General features: G+C 40.9%; 1 long non-coding RNA gene across 1 annotated transcript in view; it reads right to left on the bottom strand.

The window, feature by feature from the left end:
- LOC102531197 (uncharacterized) overlaps positions 1-1371 on the bottom strand; it is a 142497-nt gene extending 141126 nt beyond the window's left edge. Inside the window, exon 1 of the long non-coding RNA XR_012061455.1 lies at positions 1283-1371. This is a non-coding gene — a long non-coding RNA (uncharacterized lncRNA). The remainder of the gene's footprint in view (positions 1-1282) is intronic.
- Positions 1372-18998: the final 17627 nt, after the last annotated feature.

Below are 18998 nucleotides of genomic sequence, written 5' to 3'. Positions count from 1 at the left end.
TGTCCACTCCCCATGAATAATAAGACCACATCTTGTAACCAAGCAGCACCTATGAGGACTTCCCAGAACAGACCCCCTCCCACCATGCCCTCTGCTTTAGTTCCTCTAAAGTATCTAGAATAACAGTATCTGATGCACATATCTTTATGACAGCTGCCAATGCCCTCAGCTAATAGTAGATTTATTGTTCTCTGCTTAGAGACATAAACACAGTAACTCTTGTGAGTTATTTTAAATTCTAAAATTGTATTTCATGAAATAGCCTCAAAAACATCTAACTTCTCATGTTCACATGGGAGTGAAGAAATCTAAGGAAATGGAGGTACTGATTATGAGCTATAAAGACTGAGCACATTCAAAAGCAGACTGGGTAACTGTGCAGTCACTGTATGAAGACTGTATAGGCAAGAGTCACCAATAGTTGCTACATCTAGGGTGAAATTTTGATGATAAGCAGAGATTTGCATGGTCTTAACATGTGTTGCACAGACTGCTTACATGACAGTATATATAAACTGGTGGGAAACTGGGCTAGTACCCTGACCAAGTGTTCAAAATTAGCATCACCTAGGAGGGACAGATGGAGATGGTGCACCTCCAGGTGTGATATCCTGAAAAGGACATGGTATCTCCAATGTCGAATTCTGACTAAGAATGCATAACCTCAATCCAATCACAAGGAAACATCAGACAAAAACAAATGAGGAATATTCTCTTAAAACGAAAATAAGAAGGACTGTATTACTCAAAAATTACAAAGTTATAAAAGACAAAGAAAACCATAGAAGTATCCAAATTAGAGGCTAAAGAGATAGACAAACTGAAATAAGTCTTACTGAGTGCCATAAACTGAATATTTGTGTTCCTGCAAAATCCTGCAAATATACCCCCAATGTGACTGTATTTGGAGATGGGAGCCTCTAAGGAAGTAAGGTTAAATGAAGTTATAAGGATGGGGTCCTGATCTGCTAGGATTAGTGTCCTCATGAGAAGAGACACCAGAGAGCTCACTTGCTCTCTTTCTATGCCAAGTACCGAGGAAAGGCCATACAAGGACATAGTGAGAAGACAGCTATTTGAAGCTGGAAAGAGAGCTCTCCCCACAAAGTGGCCATAATGATACCTTAAACGCCCACTTTCAGCCTCCAGAACTGTGAGAAAATTAATTTATGTGTTTTAAAAAAGAGAGAGAGAGAGCGCTTCCAAGTTGGTGAATACACAAAGATTCAGGGAGGGTTGTGTACTCAGAGAAATACAGAACTCTGCACCTCCTCCCACATACCTTGTCCTGTGCATCTCTTCCATCTGGCTGTTTCTGTTGGTGGTACTGGGACACACATTAGATTGGTGTCAGAATGGGGATTTGCAACATTGACTGTAAAAAAAAAAAAACACAACATAAAAGCAGTGAGTCAAGTTATTCAGTGTCTTACTAAGGACTATAGCCTGGGAGACAGCCTCTCAAGATAGCTCTGAGAAATTGCTCCAAAGAGGTAAGGATCAGTATACATGTAAAAGGTCAGTATACAGGTAAAAGTCAGTATATATATGATTCTGGCAAAGGAGGTACATGCAACCAAGCACACAGCTCAGTAAAAGGCTGCTGCTAGTCACAAAGGACAGATATTTTAGTTAATGGTTTTAATGCTTTTTCAAGTATGGGAAGATACAGGAATCCAGGTTTATAAGGTTTTCTCCTGAAAAGATGTGACTATCTGAAGACCTGTTCTACCCCTTTTTCCAGAGGATAGAGTGTTTCATTTCTGATCTGTACCCTGAACTCCTCTCAGAGTGTTTTGAAGATTAGCAACCACAGTGGCTAATGACTTAATTCTTGTAGGGTCAGATGACAAGTGACATTCTTTAGCTGGCAGCGAGAATAGCCTTAGCTCATGGAAACACGTGGTTTGAGAAGAACTGCACATGTCTCAGTCTTCTCCTTCCAACCAATCTGGGGCCTAGTGCTTGTGTTTAGTGTATAGTCACCATCCTCCACCTGGACGGGGAGGCGGGGGTCTTAGTTCCTGAAGAATAACTCAAAGACATGTGTCAAATTGTTCTGTATATCCCCTGAGAAGGACCTCGGACTCTTTTTATCACTCAACTATTGTCATTACCTTTCTTGTCTAACTACTTTTCCCTTGTTTCTGCATCCCCTCACCTCCCTAATTAGTAACTGCCTGTGCCTGCTCTATGGAACTCAGCAAAGGCCTAGGAGATGAAGGTCTTTTTTTTCACAAACCAAAAATGAGGGACAGAGGGCCCTGGGAGGGCCCCTCAGGGTCCTGCTTGGTTTCAATGAGAGTATTCATATTGAAACTCAAGCAAAATTGATTTTCCTACAGAAATATCTTCTCTTTATCCAATCATGAAAGTACATATAATCTTTTCCCCAAAACTCAGACATTACATAAAGACATATAAACAGACATTTCTTTACAAAGATTAAATCACATGAGATGTATACTTTATAGCTTATATTTTTACATTTTATGATCATTTTTACTGACTGCATAGTGTTCTAGTATATTCTACAGTCTATTGCATCCATGTTTCACCATCAGGCTGCTTTTGGTTTTCTGCTATGGCAAACAACGTTGAAATAAACCCCTCTGTGTACTTGTTTAATTATTTCCATTAGACAAAAGTCCAAGGAATAGGGTTTTTGAGTCAAAAAGGCAGATTTTTTAAGACTTCTGATGCCAAATTGCTCTCCAAAAGCAAAACTCCCAACAACAGTGCAAGAGAGCAGTAGTTTCCCCACACTCTCACCAACACTGGCTAGAAGGCATAGTTTCAAAGACAGTGCTGTGGAGTGGTATTCTCTTCATTTTGCCTCTCTCCCTCCTGACAGCTTAGAATCCAGGGGCTCAGCAAATCAATCCAGGCTACACTCTAGTAGACACTCTGATCTAATCTGATCATTCTGGATGTCAGAGAACTCTCCCTCTGGTTCACTGCCCAGGATCCTGGCATCATGTAGATCCTATAAAAGCTGTAGCTCCAAGCATATTACACAGAGGACACTGACTCCATTAAATCACCACCTGCTCCCCAAGCTATCCCTTCAGCCATGAAGCTCCTGCTCCTGGTCTTTTCAGCCCTCGGATTCCTGGTGATTCCAGGTAAACTGGTTGGAGGAGGAGAGAGAAGGGACTGAGCACCACGGACCCTTGCAGACCTAGTGGCTCTGGTGACAGATAAGCCAGGTGGGAAGTAGGCAGGGCTCACCCCAATGAGTTTCAACCTAAAGTAAGGCTCTCCCAACATCCACCACTGGCCTCAGTACCCGACACCTAGCCTCTACAATCCTGTACAAAAACCAGCCCAAAAAACTTTTTTCCTGTTCTAAAACAAGAGTCAGCCCCAGCCTGGTCCAAAATAGCCTCCTTTCACTTCAAGTGAGATCCCTAAGTCTAAGCTCCATAGATGTTGAGAAGGGGTCTCGCTTCACCATCTTCTTCCTCTGGGATCAGGTCCAGGTCCGTGCTCAGAGGAGAGGCTGAGCCCTGGGGGAAGAGAGTTAGGGACCCCATCCTCATGCCCACCAGAGGGCTGGTGGAGAGGACGAGGAGATCTCTTAGAGGGCAAGTTCACACAGGATGGCAATAAGGTGCTCAGCTCGAACTCTGGGGCGAGGAGAGAACAAAGAGCCAGACAGAGAGAGAGAAATCAGAGAACCAGGCAGGGGGTGTGAAGAAAGCCAGAGGAGGTGTCTGTTCAGCTGCCTGTGCTGTGGGCCTGTGGCCGACACTGAGCGCTGAGACAAAGCCCTCCCGGGGGAGGGAGGGGTATAGCGTGTGCTTAGTACGCACGAGGTCCTGGGTTCAATCCTAATCAGCACCTCCATTAAATCAGTACCACCATTAAAACAAATAAATAAAGCTAATTACCTCCCCCACAAAATTAAAAAAAAAAAGCCTGCAGATTTGACCAGAAGATGGTCCTTGGTAACAACAGTGCACAAATGCAAAAATACCTTGTGAATAGCAAATGTTACTTCCCCTTTACTGCTTTTAGAGAATGATTTGACTTTTTTTTTGCCCTGGGTTGACTGATATTTACAATTTTATGTTCCCTGAGAACAAATAAAGCAGAAACACCCTTAAAAGGAGTGGATACGGTCGGGGGAGATAGCTCAGTGGTAGAGTGTGTGCTTGGCGTGCACGAGATCCTGGGTTCAATCCCCAGTGCCTATATTAAAGAGGGAAAAATGAAATAAAGTTAAAAAAATTTTTTTTAAAAGAAGAGCATATGGGATGAGTAAGAACAGCCCCAATTCCCCTTTCAATTGTTCAAGTTCCTCCTTGTCAATGAAGACCTGGCTCCCCACCCTCTATTTTCACTCATACTGTCTGTGCTACCAACTGTAGCAAAACTACAGGCCTGAACTAGCTGCAAAGATGCAGATGCCAGCAGACAAAGAGTTGTCGGAGTTGCCAGGGACCATCAAACAAGAGAGAGTCTGTCTCCTCTTCAGAGTCCTTCTCAAGCCTCATTTGCACGATATCTCAAGCATACATTTGAGAATAAAAAGCCCCCAACCCTCGTCAGTCCTTCTGTTGTTTCTAACCTGGAATTCTCCATCTTTTCCTCTTCCTTGCAGCCAGTGGGGGCGGGACAATTTGTGGGCGTAAGGTCCCAGGACACTGCAGGCTCCACTGCGGCTCCCAGGAAAGAGCGATGTTCATGTGTGACAGGTACAAACAGTGCTGTGTCAAAGGCCACTTAATACCAGAGCCCATTGTGCCACCACCTGTCCATAAAGCTAAGAATCAATGCACAGAAAACTCAAGAAGCCAAAACAAGCAGCAAGAAATCGCTACAATATAATCGCTCCGTGGATTCAAAGTACTATCACTTCCCTATAAATCGCTGGGGCTTCCTTCCTCTGGGGCTTCAGTTTATGACCAGCCTGAAAGCTCCTGTTTTCTCTATCACTCTGTCATCCACTCAATAAATAGTCTGGAGTTTGTATCTATCTTACAAGAACAACTGCCATGTGGACTTGTGGGTCTTCAACTTGGATCTTCCAAGAGCCAATGCCAAGACAGAATTAGACACAAAAAGAGTTATTGAGGGGAAACACTGGTGATGGGGGGAAGTGAGAGGGGGCAGGAGGAGGCAGGGAGAGCCTTCAGACCACAATGCTGTAAAAGGAGAGATAGACAGATGGACAATTGGATAGGAGAAGCCTGAGGCTACAGATCTAAGAAAGTCTCAGCCAGGCCCAAGGAAAGACCCAAAACAAGAACTGCTCCTCAGAGGAGTCCCACCCAGGGCAGGGTCGGCCAGGCAGGCTCTCGGGTCCCACTGGGTTCAGTTATTGGCTGGGAGCAGCCTCCAAGGAACATGACCTTGGGGTGAACACTACTGTAGATCTGGGAGTATGGCAGCTGGAGGCGCTCCACCAACTACATCCTCAAAGCAGTTCTCCTGAAGGGAGAGCTGAGTGGTGCGCCCCAGGGCTGCCACAGAGCATAAGGAGAGGGAGAAAGGGGCTGACCGGGTGGGTCTGGTTTGCCAGGGAGACCGACTGACGAGGTATTCATTTACTCATTTGGGTAATAAGATGGTTAATATTCTCTGAAAGCAAGGCTGCGATGAGACTGGTGACTCAGATGTGCCTACCCATAGTATAAAACTGGCATAACCCTGTGGGAAAGCCGAGTGGAATCAAGAACAAAGAAAGAGAACTTCTATTTGTTCAATCCGTTAACACCACTTCTGGGAATCTAGCCACTGTTAAGTTATTCAAAAGAAGCAAAAAGCTTAGAGCACAAAGGTGTTCAATGCAAAGTTATTTCAAATGGCAAGAATTTATGGGTAGGAAAAAAATGGGATGGCGGGCTTTGCTTAAAATAATCCAGAAAAAAATGTTTGTGCAGGGCCAGAAAGGATGGGGGTAGTAGGTGAAACAATGTTGGCAAAATATTGTTTTATTCAAATCTAAGTGCTAGGTAATTGGGGGCTCATTATCTTATTCTATCTTTTTGTGCATATTTGATACTTTTCATAATAAAAGCAATAAAAACCAAAAAATGGCAAGAAAACAGGAAAATTCTAAATGATGAAATATTATACACTAATAACATGTATACATATGGACAAATGGAAGTGTTTATAGAATAATAGTATATACTAATAATAGTATTCAAAATAGCATTTATACTCTTGCCACTTGTCATTTGTTGCCATTATATCAAAAATGTCTCTTCAAGTCATACAATGAAAATAACTTTTTTATTTGGTTGGAAAGCAGGATCCTGCATAAATTTCCTCTTAGAGTTTGATGTCTGTTAATTCCATCTGAGAAGAACAAGCCAGGATCCTCAGGCCAAAACAATTCAAAGCCATCCTGGAAATTAGCTAACCCTACCAAAAAACTGTAAATACCAATTCCCTACCTCCTCTCTTAGACCAAAATTAATTTCCGATGGTTTGAAAATGATGGTGTAAAAAAATTAAAGTATTAAAAGATCATAGTCAAATATTTATTTTGGGAGTGAGGAAGTGCTAAGTATGACAACAAAGGTGAAATTCATGTAAAAATAAACTGATTACATAGCAGAAAATATTAACCTGGATTTCAAAAAACATCATTTTGAAATATATCTATATTGTTGCATGTATTAATAGTTCATTTCTTTTTATTTATGTACACTATTTCACTGTGTGACTTTACCACAGCTTATTCATCCACTGATTTGTCAATGAACATTTGGGTTGTTTCCAGGTTGGGGCTATGACGAATAAACCTGTGAACACCCATATACAAGTCTTTGCATGGATCTATGCTTTTTTTCTCTTAGGTAAATGCCTAGGAGTGGAATGGCTGGGTCCCATGGTAGGTGAATGTTTAACTTTTTCAGAAAATACCAAACTGTTTCCCAAGATGGTTATGTGGTTTTACATTCCCACCAGCAGCATATGAAAGTTTCAGTTATTCCTCATCCTCACCAACATCTGCTATGGTCAGTCTTTTTAAATTTGATCATTCTACCAGGTGTGTAGTGGTATATCAGGGTGGGTTTAGTTTGTATTTCTTTTAATAACTAATTACCTCAAAAAAGTGTATTCTGTATGATTCTATGTATACAAAATCCTAGAAAATTCAAAGAAAAGCTCTAAGGACAGAGAGCAGATCAGGGGTTGCCTGGGGATATGAGGGATGGGTGGGAAGGACTGGAGGGAAGGATCACAAAGGCGCATGGGGACATGTGGAGGGGTGACGGGTATTTCACTATCTCGGTTGTGGTGATGGCTTAGCAGACGCCTACATGAGTCAAAACTTACCAAACAGTACACTTCCTATGTGTGCAGTTCATTGTATATCAATTGTAACTCAAAAAAAAACTATTAAAATAAAATAAATCTCAAAATGAAAGAGAAAAATTAAAGTATCATAAATAGTTAAAAGATAAATGACAGGGCGGCAGGAATAGCTTAGCGGTAAAGCACGTGCTTACCATGCATGAGGTCCTGGGTTCAATCCCTGGGTCCCCCATTTAAAAAATAAGTAAACAAGTAAATAAATAATAAACAAACCAAATTACCTCCCCCTCCAAAAAAAGATAAATAACAAATTGAGACATATATGATGAGGTGTTGATACCCTTAAAATAGAACAAGTTAACATAAAGTCACACGGAAAACATGAAATCCCTTAAAGAAAATGGGTAAGTAACATGAACTAGCAACTTAACTGTTAAAATAGCCCAAAAATATGGGAGGAAAAAAAAATCCATCTTACTTGTAACCAAATAGATGCAAATTCAAAGTACAATGAGATCTCATTTTTTTATCAGTTGGTCAGAGATTCAAAAGATTTGCAAACCCAAGTCTAACAAAGTATAAACAGAAACAGTCTTACCATCAGACATTCCTATTTAGGGCTAAATGGTCACATTCTGGAGGACATTTAGCTATTCAAAACCTTACAAACATTCATGTTCTTTGGCTCAGAGATTCTAATTTCAGGAATACATTCTGAGGAACTAACCAGAATTCATATTTTAAAATAATAATGTATGTACAAGCATAAACCTAGCAGCATAGTTTAAAATAATGAAAAGCTGGAAGCTGCCTAAATACCCAGGAATGAGGGACTTGCTAAATTAAGAAGCTCTATATTCATGATGTGGAATGCTATGCATCCCTTAAAAGGAATAAATTTAGAGTTTTCTTCAGTCGTAGAGAAGGAATCCAAAAGTGTTGTTAATTCAAAGAATAATTTAAAAATCATATATATAAGTTGATCCCCATTTATAACAAAAATACACACAAAAACAGGCACTTAAAATGCTGGGGTCTAATCAATAGCTACACTTTTTGCTCCACACTCTACTCAAAGATGAAGTAGAATGCCTCCCAAAATAGATTTCACTCCACAATGCAGTCATGAGGAATAAATGTTTTACTGAAGACTGCACAGGGAGCTGTGGGAGGCATTCTGCACCACCACTATTCAGCAGATCTTCGTAACAATTCCATTTAAACTTTCTGGGGTTTTTTTCAATTTCCTTTTCAGCCACTGATGCCTCAGCCCAAGGGCCCAGGGTCTCAAAGTCACTCTACTCCTCCACTCAGTCCCCCTCAACCCACCTCTGATTCTCCCCCTCTTTTTGCCATTTCAAGGATGCAGCCTTGAGAGAGCAATGGGTTGTAGAGACCACCTAGACTGTGAACCCCATAAGGGCCTCGCTCCAAATTCTTCAGATTTTGGTGGGTGTGGAGATCTATTCATCTTGCAGCCACCCAAGATAAGCCTTCTATGTAAATTCCCTTGCTTATTAAACCTGTCACCTACCAATCTGGAGTGGCTGCTTCATTCTTAGGTCTCTCCCTGCCTTCCGTGTTGGCAGCCAGGTTCAGATTTCACCCAGGAAATCCCCAAATTTGCAAACAAGCACGTATGAATTTTAATGTTTTAAGTCTAAAATATTCAGTTTTAGAATTTCAATACTTAATTTTACAACTGGCAAAAAGAAAAATACCTATTGCTGAATAGTTGTAAATGTAATTGTTTTAAGGAAGTGATCACAGATATGCTTCAATTCTTTTACAATGGTGTATTGATTACTTAATGTAAAAAGTTTTTAAAGTACAAACAAGGCATATTTTATTCCGTTTTTTTTAAGTTAGCTTTTTACACTAAAGCAAAACTGCCTATGAACATTTTAATTCCCTTTGCCTTTCCATAAAGCATTAGACTTTTCGTTACGTAAAATGACACTCAAGCATATGTAAATGTTAATGGAAACATGGGTTTTGTGGTTGGCAAAATTCTAACATTGCCCCCACCCTCAAGATTCCTGTCCCCTGATTATTCAATCAAACACTGACCTAAGTACTGTTATGAAGGGATTGTGCAGGTATAACTAAAGTCCCAAGTCAGTTGGCCTTAATATACAGATTAGCCGCGTCAGTTTGATTTAATCAGGTGAGTCTTTAAAGGGACTTTTCTCTGACTGGTAGCAGGAGTCAGAGAGATTTGAAGCATGACAAACATTACACATCCCTGCCTGCCTGAATGGTGGATGACAAGGAAGGTGGGGACCTGAAAGCAGTCCCCAGGTAGCAGCAGCCAGAAAGGAAACAAGGAGAAAGGAACTTCAACAACTCTTTCTGAGAGCCCCTAGGCAAGACGTGATGTCAGACTTGTGATACCCTAAGCACAGAACTCATTTAAGCCCACTTGGACTTCTGACCCACAGAACTGTAAGTTAATAAATATGTATGGTGTTTTGAGTTGCTAAGTCTATGGTGATTTGTTCTAAAGCAACAGCAAACAAGAACAGATTTCCAATTAATATTATTTGCACTGAGATGTTATATTTTCTGCTATTTTAAAATGCCTTTTGAGGCTTTAATGCAATACAATGATAAGTACCTGTGTACATCTAAAGATGTTTTTAAATTGGAATTTAATTCCAAAGTCATCAAATTATAAAAAGTTAAAAGAAAAAGATACACCATCATCCCATGTCTCTGGGTAAGCTTTATCAGTATACATAGTCTAAATATAAACACGTTTTCTTTTCTAAACTCCAAAGTGAAATTGTGCATTATAGGTATTATCTTAATAATACACTTACTTCAGATTTAATTGTTTCTAATTAAGATTGTTTTAAGTTTTAAATAATGTTACAATTTAAACATATTCTTTGATATGACAATATAAATAATATTAAGATTAGATGTTAATAGGATGTTAAACTAAGATTTAAAATAGTAATAGGAGTTGTAAGTGAGAGGAAGAATGAGAAAAATCAGAAAAGAGGAAAATAACTAACTGAAACACTTTACTATTTGGACTTTTTAAAATTGTAAACAGTGGTCTCGGGACTCATTCTTTTCAAAGAAAAGATGACAAGCCTTTTGCATGGGGTAACGACAGCCACCTGCAACCTCTGACCACATGAAATACCAACTCCGTATCTGTTTCTCCAGTTACCACCTTGGTCCAGGGAAGCCAAATGTGGGATTACAGCCCTTAGAGCAAAAAGAACACACTGACCCTTTCCCTGCTAAAGAAATGACCATTATCTTTTTCCACAGGAAGTGACAAAACAAGGCTAGCTGTTCATCAAAACTATTTTCTTTCCTTCCTGGGTACACCCATAGACTACACCTCACGAAGGTCTTTGCAGTTAAGAGGGTCATGTGACTGAGTTCTGGCCAGAAGAATGTAAGTGGAAGGGAGTTATCCTACTTCTTGGTGACCTGGAAAGTCCTTCTATGTAAAATCTCACTCTCTTTAATGGAATATCATTCAGGAGGATGGTGATACCCAGGGTGACCTTGGTAACCACTTGCTAAAGATGGTAGTGCCTCCATCCTTGTGGGTCTAAGTGGAAGAATAACTGCATAGAGGAACAAACCACCCTTCACCTTGTGAATGAGGATAAATTTGGAGAGTAAGTTATTAGGTTAAGATGCTGGATTTCCAAATTGGTTTGTTATGTGATCTGATGTTACCACAACCAATACCAAAAAATAAGACAAGAAATAGAGACAAAATATTTACAGTACTAATCTCTCTTCTGTCAAAGAAGAAAGCCTTCAAACAGGGCACTATATTCAGTATCTTATAGTAACTTACAATGAAAAAGAATATGAAAACGAATATATGTATATGTATGACTGAAACATTATGCTCTACAGTAAAAATTAACACATTATAAATGACTATACTTCAATTTTTTAAAAAATGGTTCATCTAGGAAAGAAGAAAAGAAGAAATCCTTCAAATAAATTACTAAGATCCTGACATTAGAAAAAAAGTTACCCTGATAATCACCAGTTTAATCTTCCTAGGTTATTATCTAGGTAGATTCTGTGGGTCTAAACGTGAAGGCAAAAGAGTACTGGCCACGGAATTTTAATTTTTGATCACTACAAAAAGAAGGGATTTTTATTTAATGATGTACTTACGTGTAAAAATTACGAAGACTTAAGTCAGAACTCCTTACTCTTTTTTCCTCCATGCTATTTGTCACCTTCTTTGGGGGGGGGGGGAGACATTTCTATTTATTGTCAAGGACCAAGAAACAAAGTCTGCAAATGCTCCCTACAAGGGCTGAGGAGACAGGAGAGGGGCGGGAGGAGACACAATAATACACAGCGTTATTCTGAGGCGCTCCAGCTCTTCATTCTAACACTTGAACCACGGAGAGACAGCCATCCCTTTTCACCCAGGCTGCGGAAGGATCGAAGCCTCGCCCAGTAGCTCAGCTCCTAAAGGGCAGGCAGAGTAAGAGCCCCGGCGTCTGCGGGGAGCCCCCAGGCCCCTGGGAGGTCCACGCTGCTGCCGGTGGCCGGTCCCGGCTCCCGGGGTCCTGGGCTTCTCTTGATTTTCAACGGCAAGTTGTCAGTCGAATACATTGGTCAATGTGGACCTGTCGGCGTATTACTCCAAGGTCTCCTCTGGCTTTATTCACTAGGGCTTGGTTTCTCTGAAGGCATCTCTCATCCTCCTGACGGCGTAAGGTCACTTCAGCGTCTCCACAAGCTTGGGTCCACGCCAGAGCGGAAACTCCTCCTCCTCCGTCTATAGCTGTAGGCGCTGAAGTCTTGCTCTCCCTCAGCATCGCCCCGTACACGTCCCACAGCGGTGTGCGGCCACAGGCTGCCATCTTGGAAAGAAAAGTACCCCAGTGGCGCCTCTTCGCCCAGGTTTCGCGAAACTTCGGCCGTCGCGGGAAGCGCCCGCGAGACCTCCACGCGGGGCTCCGCCCAGGTCGCCGCCCGCGCCCCGCCCAGGCCCTCCCGCCACGCGCGGCCGCGCAGCTCGCCTGCTGTCACCTTCTTTTTTTAAAGATCACTTTATTGAGGTATAACTGACATACAGAAAGCTGTAGCTGTTTAGTGTGTATACAACTTGATGAATTAAGTGTACACCTGTGAAACCATCACGACAATCAAGGCCGCAGGTTTCTCCATCGCATTACCTTCTAATATGGCACAGAATTTACTTCCTTGTGATGTTTGTCATTGAGTCTCTACCTCTCCTTACTTAATAATCAAGCTTCATAAGGGCAGGAATCTTTGTCTGTTTTCTTTACAGATACAGCTCAAGAGCCTAGAACAAGGCCTTGCAAATAGTAAATGTTTGCTGAGTGAACGAATACCTTCTTCCACCTGTAGCATCTATATACAAAAGCCTTAATGTTTCTAAATATTGGATCTTCTCTCACTTGCCTCATAAAACTGAGGGATACATCCTCAGAATGACAGTACCTGCTATCTGAGATAATAGGAATAATTAAACAGTCAGAGATACACATTATAGGGGACATTCTGAAGATGATACCAACCAAAATTCTCCAGTAAAATAGCTTATATCCATCCAGATACACCAGGGAAAAGTTAGGATCCATATCTAGGGCCAGTAGATAATTAGGAAGACAAGGAAAAATTACATAAAGTATATTATTAATAATGGTAATAAACTATCCAATAATGCTGCTCGCAATAAACCAGTCCAACCGAGCTGGTCTCCTGGATGCTCCTGGAAGGTACCCAGACAGGCTCCTGCACTTGCAGTTCCTGTGACTGAGGTGACCTTTCCAAGGATCCACATGGCTCCTCATCTCTCTTCCTTTAGGTCATTGATCAAATGTCACATGGTGAGGCCTTCCCTGACTGCCCTATTTACAATGGAATAGCCTCACCCTAGGAATTCCCTATTCCCTTTTCCTGTCATATTTTTCTCCATAGCCCTCTAACATGTTAAAGATTTTACATATTTGTTTTGTCTATTTTTCATTCCCCCTCCACACCAGAATGTAAATCTCATAAAGGTTGACTTTTTACAATCTATTTTTATATATAGTGGCTAACATTTGCAAATCTCAAACTCCCAAATTTATCACTTCCCACCCCCTTTAAGATTGTTTACTATGTCTGCGAGTCTGTTTCTGTTTTATAGATGAGTTCATAGTGTCCTTTTTCCCATTTTTTTTTTTAGATTCCACGTATGAGTGATATATGGTATTTTTCTTTCTCTTTCTGGCTTACTTCACTTAGAATGACAATCTCTAGGTCCATTCATGCTGCTGCAAATGGCATTATTTTATTCTATTTTATGCCTGAGTAGTAGCCCATTGTATAAATATGCCACAATTTCTTTATCCAGTCATCTGTCAATGGTCATCTAGGTTGCTTCCATGTCTTGGCTATTGTATATAGTGCTGCTATGAACATTGGGTTGCATGTAAGGGTGGGTCATTTTATCTCTTCTATTAACTGCTGAAATCTCAGGGCCTAGAAAAATAACTGGCACATAGTAGTGCTCAAAGAATATTTGTTGAATGAACAGATAAATGATCAAATAAAAAAATTTAAATTATGTAGCTAAAAATTACAAGTCTTTTTTTTCTTTTTTCTTTTTGTTCTGGACAGGGAGGAGGTAATTAGGCTTATTTATTTATTTTTTAATAGAGGGACTGGGGACTGAATCCAAGACCTTGTGCATCCTAAGCACACACTGTTACCACTGAGCTATACCCTCTCCCTCTACAATTCTCTTTTTTTTTTTAATTGAAGTATAGTCAGTTTACAATGTTGTGTTAATTTCTGAGATACAGCTAGAGCTTTTGTTTATGTGGGTTATGTCTATCAATAATGACCACATTTGAAGTTAAACTAAAATTTTTAACATTTCTGTATTGATTGATTTTTAAATAGCTATTATAAACTCATTACATGCTAACATAAATATAGCATGAAAAAATAAGCATATTTTGAAATATTTGAAGGAGAAAATGACTTCTTTTCATTTCTACAAATTTCTTTCTGAGATTTAATAGAAAACATCAGTAATTTCATATTTGTTTCTGTATTCATTCTGCTGCCTATGTCAATCTGGTTGAAATACATGTAGTTGGAAAAGGGAAGAGTATTTTAATAGCCTTTTAAGATATTTGTGGCTAGTCTTCTTTGCTATTACATCCAAACCCAAACAAGTGGTAGTTTCTTAAAGGTTAGTTGCCGCATGGAGCCTGAAATCATATCAAAGAAATTTCTTGTACTCTGTTGCATTAAATGTATTGGTCTGTTTTGTTCTTTAAATGGATCTGTTTCCCATGCAAGATTTGGTCACTTCATGCATTGGTCATTTGGAAAAGACTGGTTCAATGAGTTATGCAGCTCATCCACATTTGACATGTTTCATTATACAATATCATGATATATTGGTTAATATCAGCACTTATAGAGAAGTCGTTAAGACCTGAGAAACTTCAGGCTCATAATGGTGGATATAGTTTGAATTTTGTCAAAGCCAACAAACACTATCAGTCATTGTCCCTGAAGTGACTGGCTCACTTGAATCATCTGTTTAAAAAAAAAAATCTAGCAAATACCAAAGTCCGGATAGCCAGAGTTTGTCTGCAAGTCCTTCATCCACATGAAAACGATGTTTCATGGACAGAGTGGCTAGGCCAGCTCACCAATAGCACAAGTGAGACAACCATTGTATTTCAAAATTGCTTTTGATGTACCTCCCATGTCATCATACAGAATACTAAAAAGATGTGTACTCGAGGGATGAATTGAGAAAAACTATCAGTTTCATCAAAGACATTCTTAAGTAAAACTAGTTTCGGGGGTTTGTTCGGGTGTTTTGCTTGCTCATTTGTTTTTATTGGGAAGGAAGGTGATGAGAATACAAACGAGTACCACCACCTTGCTTCATGCGATGGTGCCAGCAGTTTTTTGTTTGTTTGTTTGTTTTGTTTTTTCCTTTTTTGGAGGGGAGGTAATTAGGTCTATTCATTTAATTACTTTTTAAATGGAGGTACTAGGATTGAACCCAGGACCTTGAGCATGCTAAGCATGCGCTCTACCACTTAAGCTATACCCTCCCCTGCAGTTTTAAATTCACTATTGCTTCTGCACCACAAATACAAATGTCAACACTGCAAAAAAGGCAAATCATGCCTTTGTATTATTATGAAAATAGTTTGGTCCCTCTGAGGACCACCTTAAGGGGTTTAGCGGGTCCTCAGGAGTCTACTGCCCACACTTTGAGGACAGCTAGGAAAGAATATGCTGCAGTAACAACAACCTTGAAATCTCAATGGTATTAAAGAAAAAGGTTTCTTTCTTGCTCAGGTTATAATGTCCAACACATGTCAACGGGGTGCTCTGCTCCTCACTGTCCTTAGGACCCAGAATGTAGCTAGTTGTTGCAAACTTCTTGGTGTCAGGATGTTTTGTTCTTGCAGCTGTCCACATAGGTCAGATCACAGTGTTCCTGCAAACCTCCAATAAGACAAGTGTTATTCTCTGTTCTGCAACTTTTTATGAATGGAATGGAAACTCTGTATGAGTAAAAACTCTGTATGAATGGGAAAGTATCATACTCTTAAAGGTCAGAGTTTTCAGAATGGGCTAGCCTATATATTTCAGGCTATAGGCAACATGCTTTTACAAAAAGTGCAGAACCAGGATGACTAAGCACAGAAAACAGAGCACAGGATTAGAGCTAAAGGAACAGATCTAACATGAAGTCAGGTTTGCTCTTGCCTATTACAATAAGAAAATGTTGGAGGAAGTGATTCTGGTATTAAATAATGTCTTTGAATAGGCTAACCACTTGTGAGGTTTTCTCACTCATGGGTATATTTTCCTTTCAAGTCAAAAGGAGTTTGAAGGTCTCCTAAGACACTTACAGTTCTTTCCTTCTGCCTCCTGGGCAGGCGCCTTTGATCACTGCCCCCTACAAAACCTTGTTTAATTTCAAGATGTCATGGCTTCCAAAAACAACTCTGTGAAGGAGGAGAGGATGCTTGGGGAGGTCCTTCATGTATCTTATAGCTGGAAAGAACTGTTTCCCCACCTGGCATTCAAACTCCTCCAGGTTCTATCATTGATATCATTTTTCCTTAGACAAGGGTCCCTCTAAGAAGCATTCAACTGTGACCTCTGAACAAAGCGTCTCCCTCTTGATATTTTTAGCAAAAGCTTTGGGCCTGATTTTTGCATCTAAAACTCTTTGGGCATGCCAGTAAATAATTTTTAAAATTTAGCATGAACGTGAAAAGCTGAGTTCACTAGAGCAATGCAAACCAAAAGCGAATGCTCCAGCAGTCATCCAAGCTCTTCTTCCATAGGATCATTTATCAATCAAACAAGATGATGAAAGAAGTGAAAGATGGCCTTGCTCGATGGTCCTGCCCATAATCATCATCCAGGGTGTCCAGAGGCTATGAAACACAACACAGAAATGCATTCATTTTCATAGGATCAGATGGGAGACATGCAGGCTGGTGGCATAAATCTGATGAAGAACGCATTGAGCTGCTTCTGCAAATCAAAACATGAGGGGATTTCAAGAAAATGAGATTCAACTTCTTGGATTCCAGTCAGTACAAGACACATAATTCACAGGGCCTGCACAAAAGAAAAAATGTGGGGCCTTTTTTCTAAAATTATGAAGAATTTCAAGACAGCTATAGCAGACTATTAAACCAAGCAGAGAGTTCTTTTGAGCATGGGGACCTGTGTGACAGCACAGGTCACACACCCATGAAGCCAGCCCTGGCTCCCATGGAGAACAAGGTAATTATTTTTACTGATGTGACAAAACATCAGAATAATCTGAACTTGACGCTGCTGGACAGGTGAGAACTGTTCATTTCTTCACAGGAGTGCCGACATTCCCACTGAGCTAGGCATGTCAATTAAGCAAATGGAAACATTTAGGGACTCCATTTATCTCCCATGGCTGAGCCGCCCTGACCTTGCTGGAATGGGAACCTAGCCCCGTAATAAGAGTAGGCACCCAGCATTGTACGATTACTCACAGAATGTCGTAGCCGTGAAGCTGCACTTCCAGAACTCACTCATGTGTTCTGACGAGTAAGAATGCTTCTTTCAGCTTATGCATCTTTTTTTGCTAAGAATGCAAACCTTAGAAAGTGTTGTGTGACAGATGACTGGATAAAGATGTGATATCTATATATATATATAGATATATATATAGGAATATTGTTCAGCCATAAAAAAAAAAGAATGAAATAATGCCATTTGCAGCAACATGGATTAAATTAGGGGTTGGGGATTAACAGACACTTTACTATATATAAGATAGATAAAAAACAAGGACCTACTGTATACACAGGGAACTATATTCAATTTCTTATAATACCATATAATGGAAAAGAAAATATATATGTGTATGTATAGGTATAACTGAATCACTTTGCTGTACACCTGAAACTAACATTGTAAATCAACTACACTTCAAAAAAAAATTTTTTTAGGAAAAAAACCAAAACAGAGTGATGTGATGGAAAGAACTACCTTAGAAAAATGGTCGTCAGGCAAGACCGACCCTGGGAACAGCATTCAGAGCACTGGACCAGCCAGTGCAAAGGCTGAGCAGGAAACGAGCTTGTTTGACAGGAAGAAGAAAGGCTCGGGATGGGAAACAGGGACGGGAGAAAAAATGGTGACAGATGAGGCTGGAGGCCCGCTCCCGTCAGCAGGGAGCAGATAATAGCAATGGGCGCGTAACAAAAGCCTCCCACTCGCCACACTAACGACCAAAATCTCCAACTGAGAAGGCTACAATAAAACGCGCCATGGGCGATTTAGAAGCTACCATCCCTTCCCTTGGGGCCCGTCCTTCAGGCCGTTGACAGGTTCATTTTATTGGCCCTTTACCGCCATCTGTTGGAGACATTCGGTATGCCACGCCGTGGTCAACACCCCGCCTTAAGGCAGGCATATACTGGACACTCCGGGTGGGACGCCGCTGTTCAAGGCCTTACCAAAGCCCTCCGAATTCCTACTGGTGACCTAAACCAGATTCAGATCAAGGCTCACAATGCACTTTACAAGGTACACAAAGAGATGGGAATTAGAACAGGACACTTCCATTTACCCAACGGGCTGGCCTCACTGAATGCCAGAACACGCTTTTCTTACAGCCCCTACTAAAATTAAAAAAATAGTGCCTGGTCGTCGAATAGCGCCTGGGTCATGCCTGCCCACAATCCCTCCCATGCTCAGTTCTCCCTCTTCCGGGCACCTGCACCTTAGCAAAACGCTCTGGAGACACTCCTGTTGCCTGTTCTTGCCATCAAAGGTAACACCTAGCCCTGATTTCCCCTCCTCCGGACCCCCCTATACCTATTCCCTCTCTCTCCCGCCGCCTTCCAGTACTCCAATCAAGATGGTGGACAGAAGACAGATAATAGGGTGGGATTCTTTTGTTATCAAATGTTTCTCCCTCCCCCCACCACCCCAAGTGTGCTGATTTGGATTCCTGATGATCCTGATGATTCCGCTACTCCCTTCCCCACCCAACCTGGACCCCAAGTTCATAAACTGCAGGAGCCTTCTGTTGGGGGCTCCCCCAGCGCTGAGACCATCCCAGGTGCTGATCCACCTGCCCTAATGGTGCTGTTCCAGGGGGAAAATCCAAGGGGTAGATGTCAGTGCTTCTTCAGTTTAGCCTCTTGCTTCTACTATCCAAGCTTGCCTGT

Source organism: Vicugna pacos, chromosome 19 (assembly GCF_048564905.1).
Source record: "Vicugna pacos chromosome 19, VicPac4, whole genome shotgun sequence".
In the NCBI taxonomy this organism is placed as follows: Eukaryota; Metazoa; Chordata; class Mammalia; order Artiodactyla; family Camelidae; genus Vicugna; species Vicugna pacos.
This window is presented reverse-complemented; position numbering and strand designations above follow the sequence as displayed.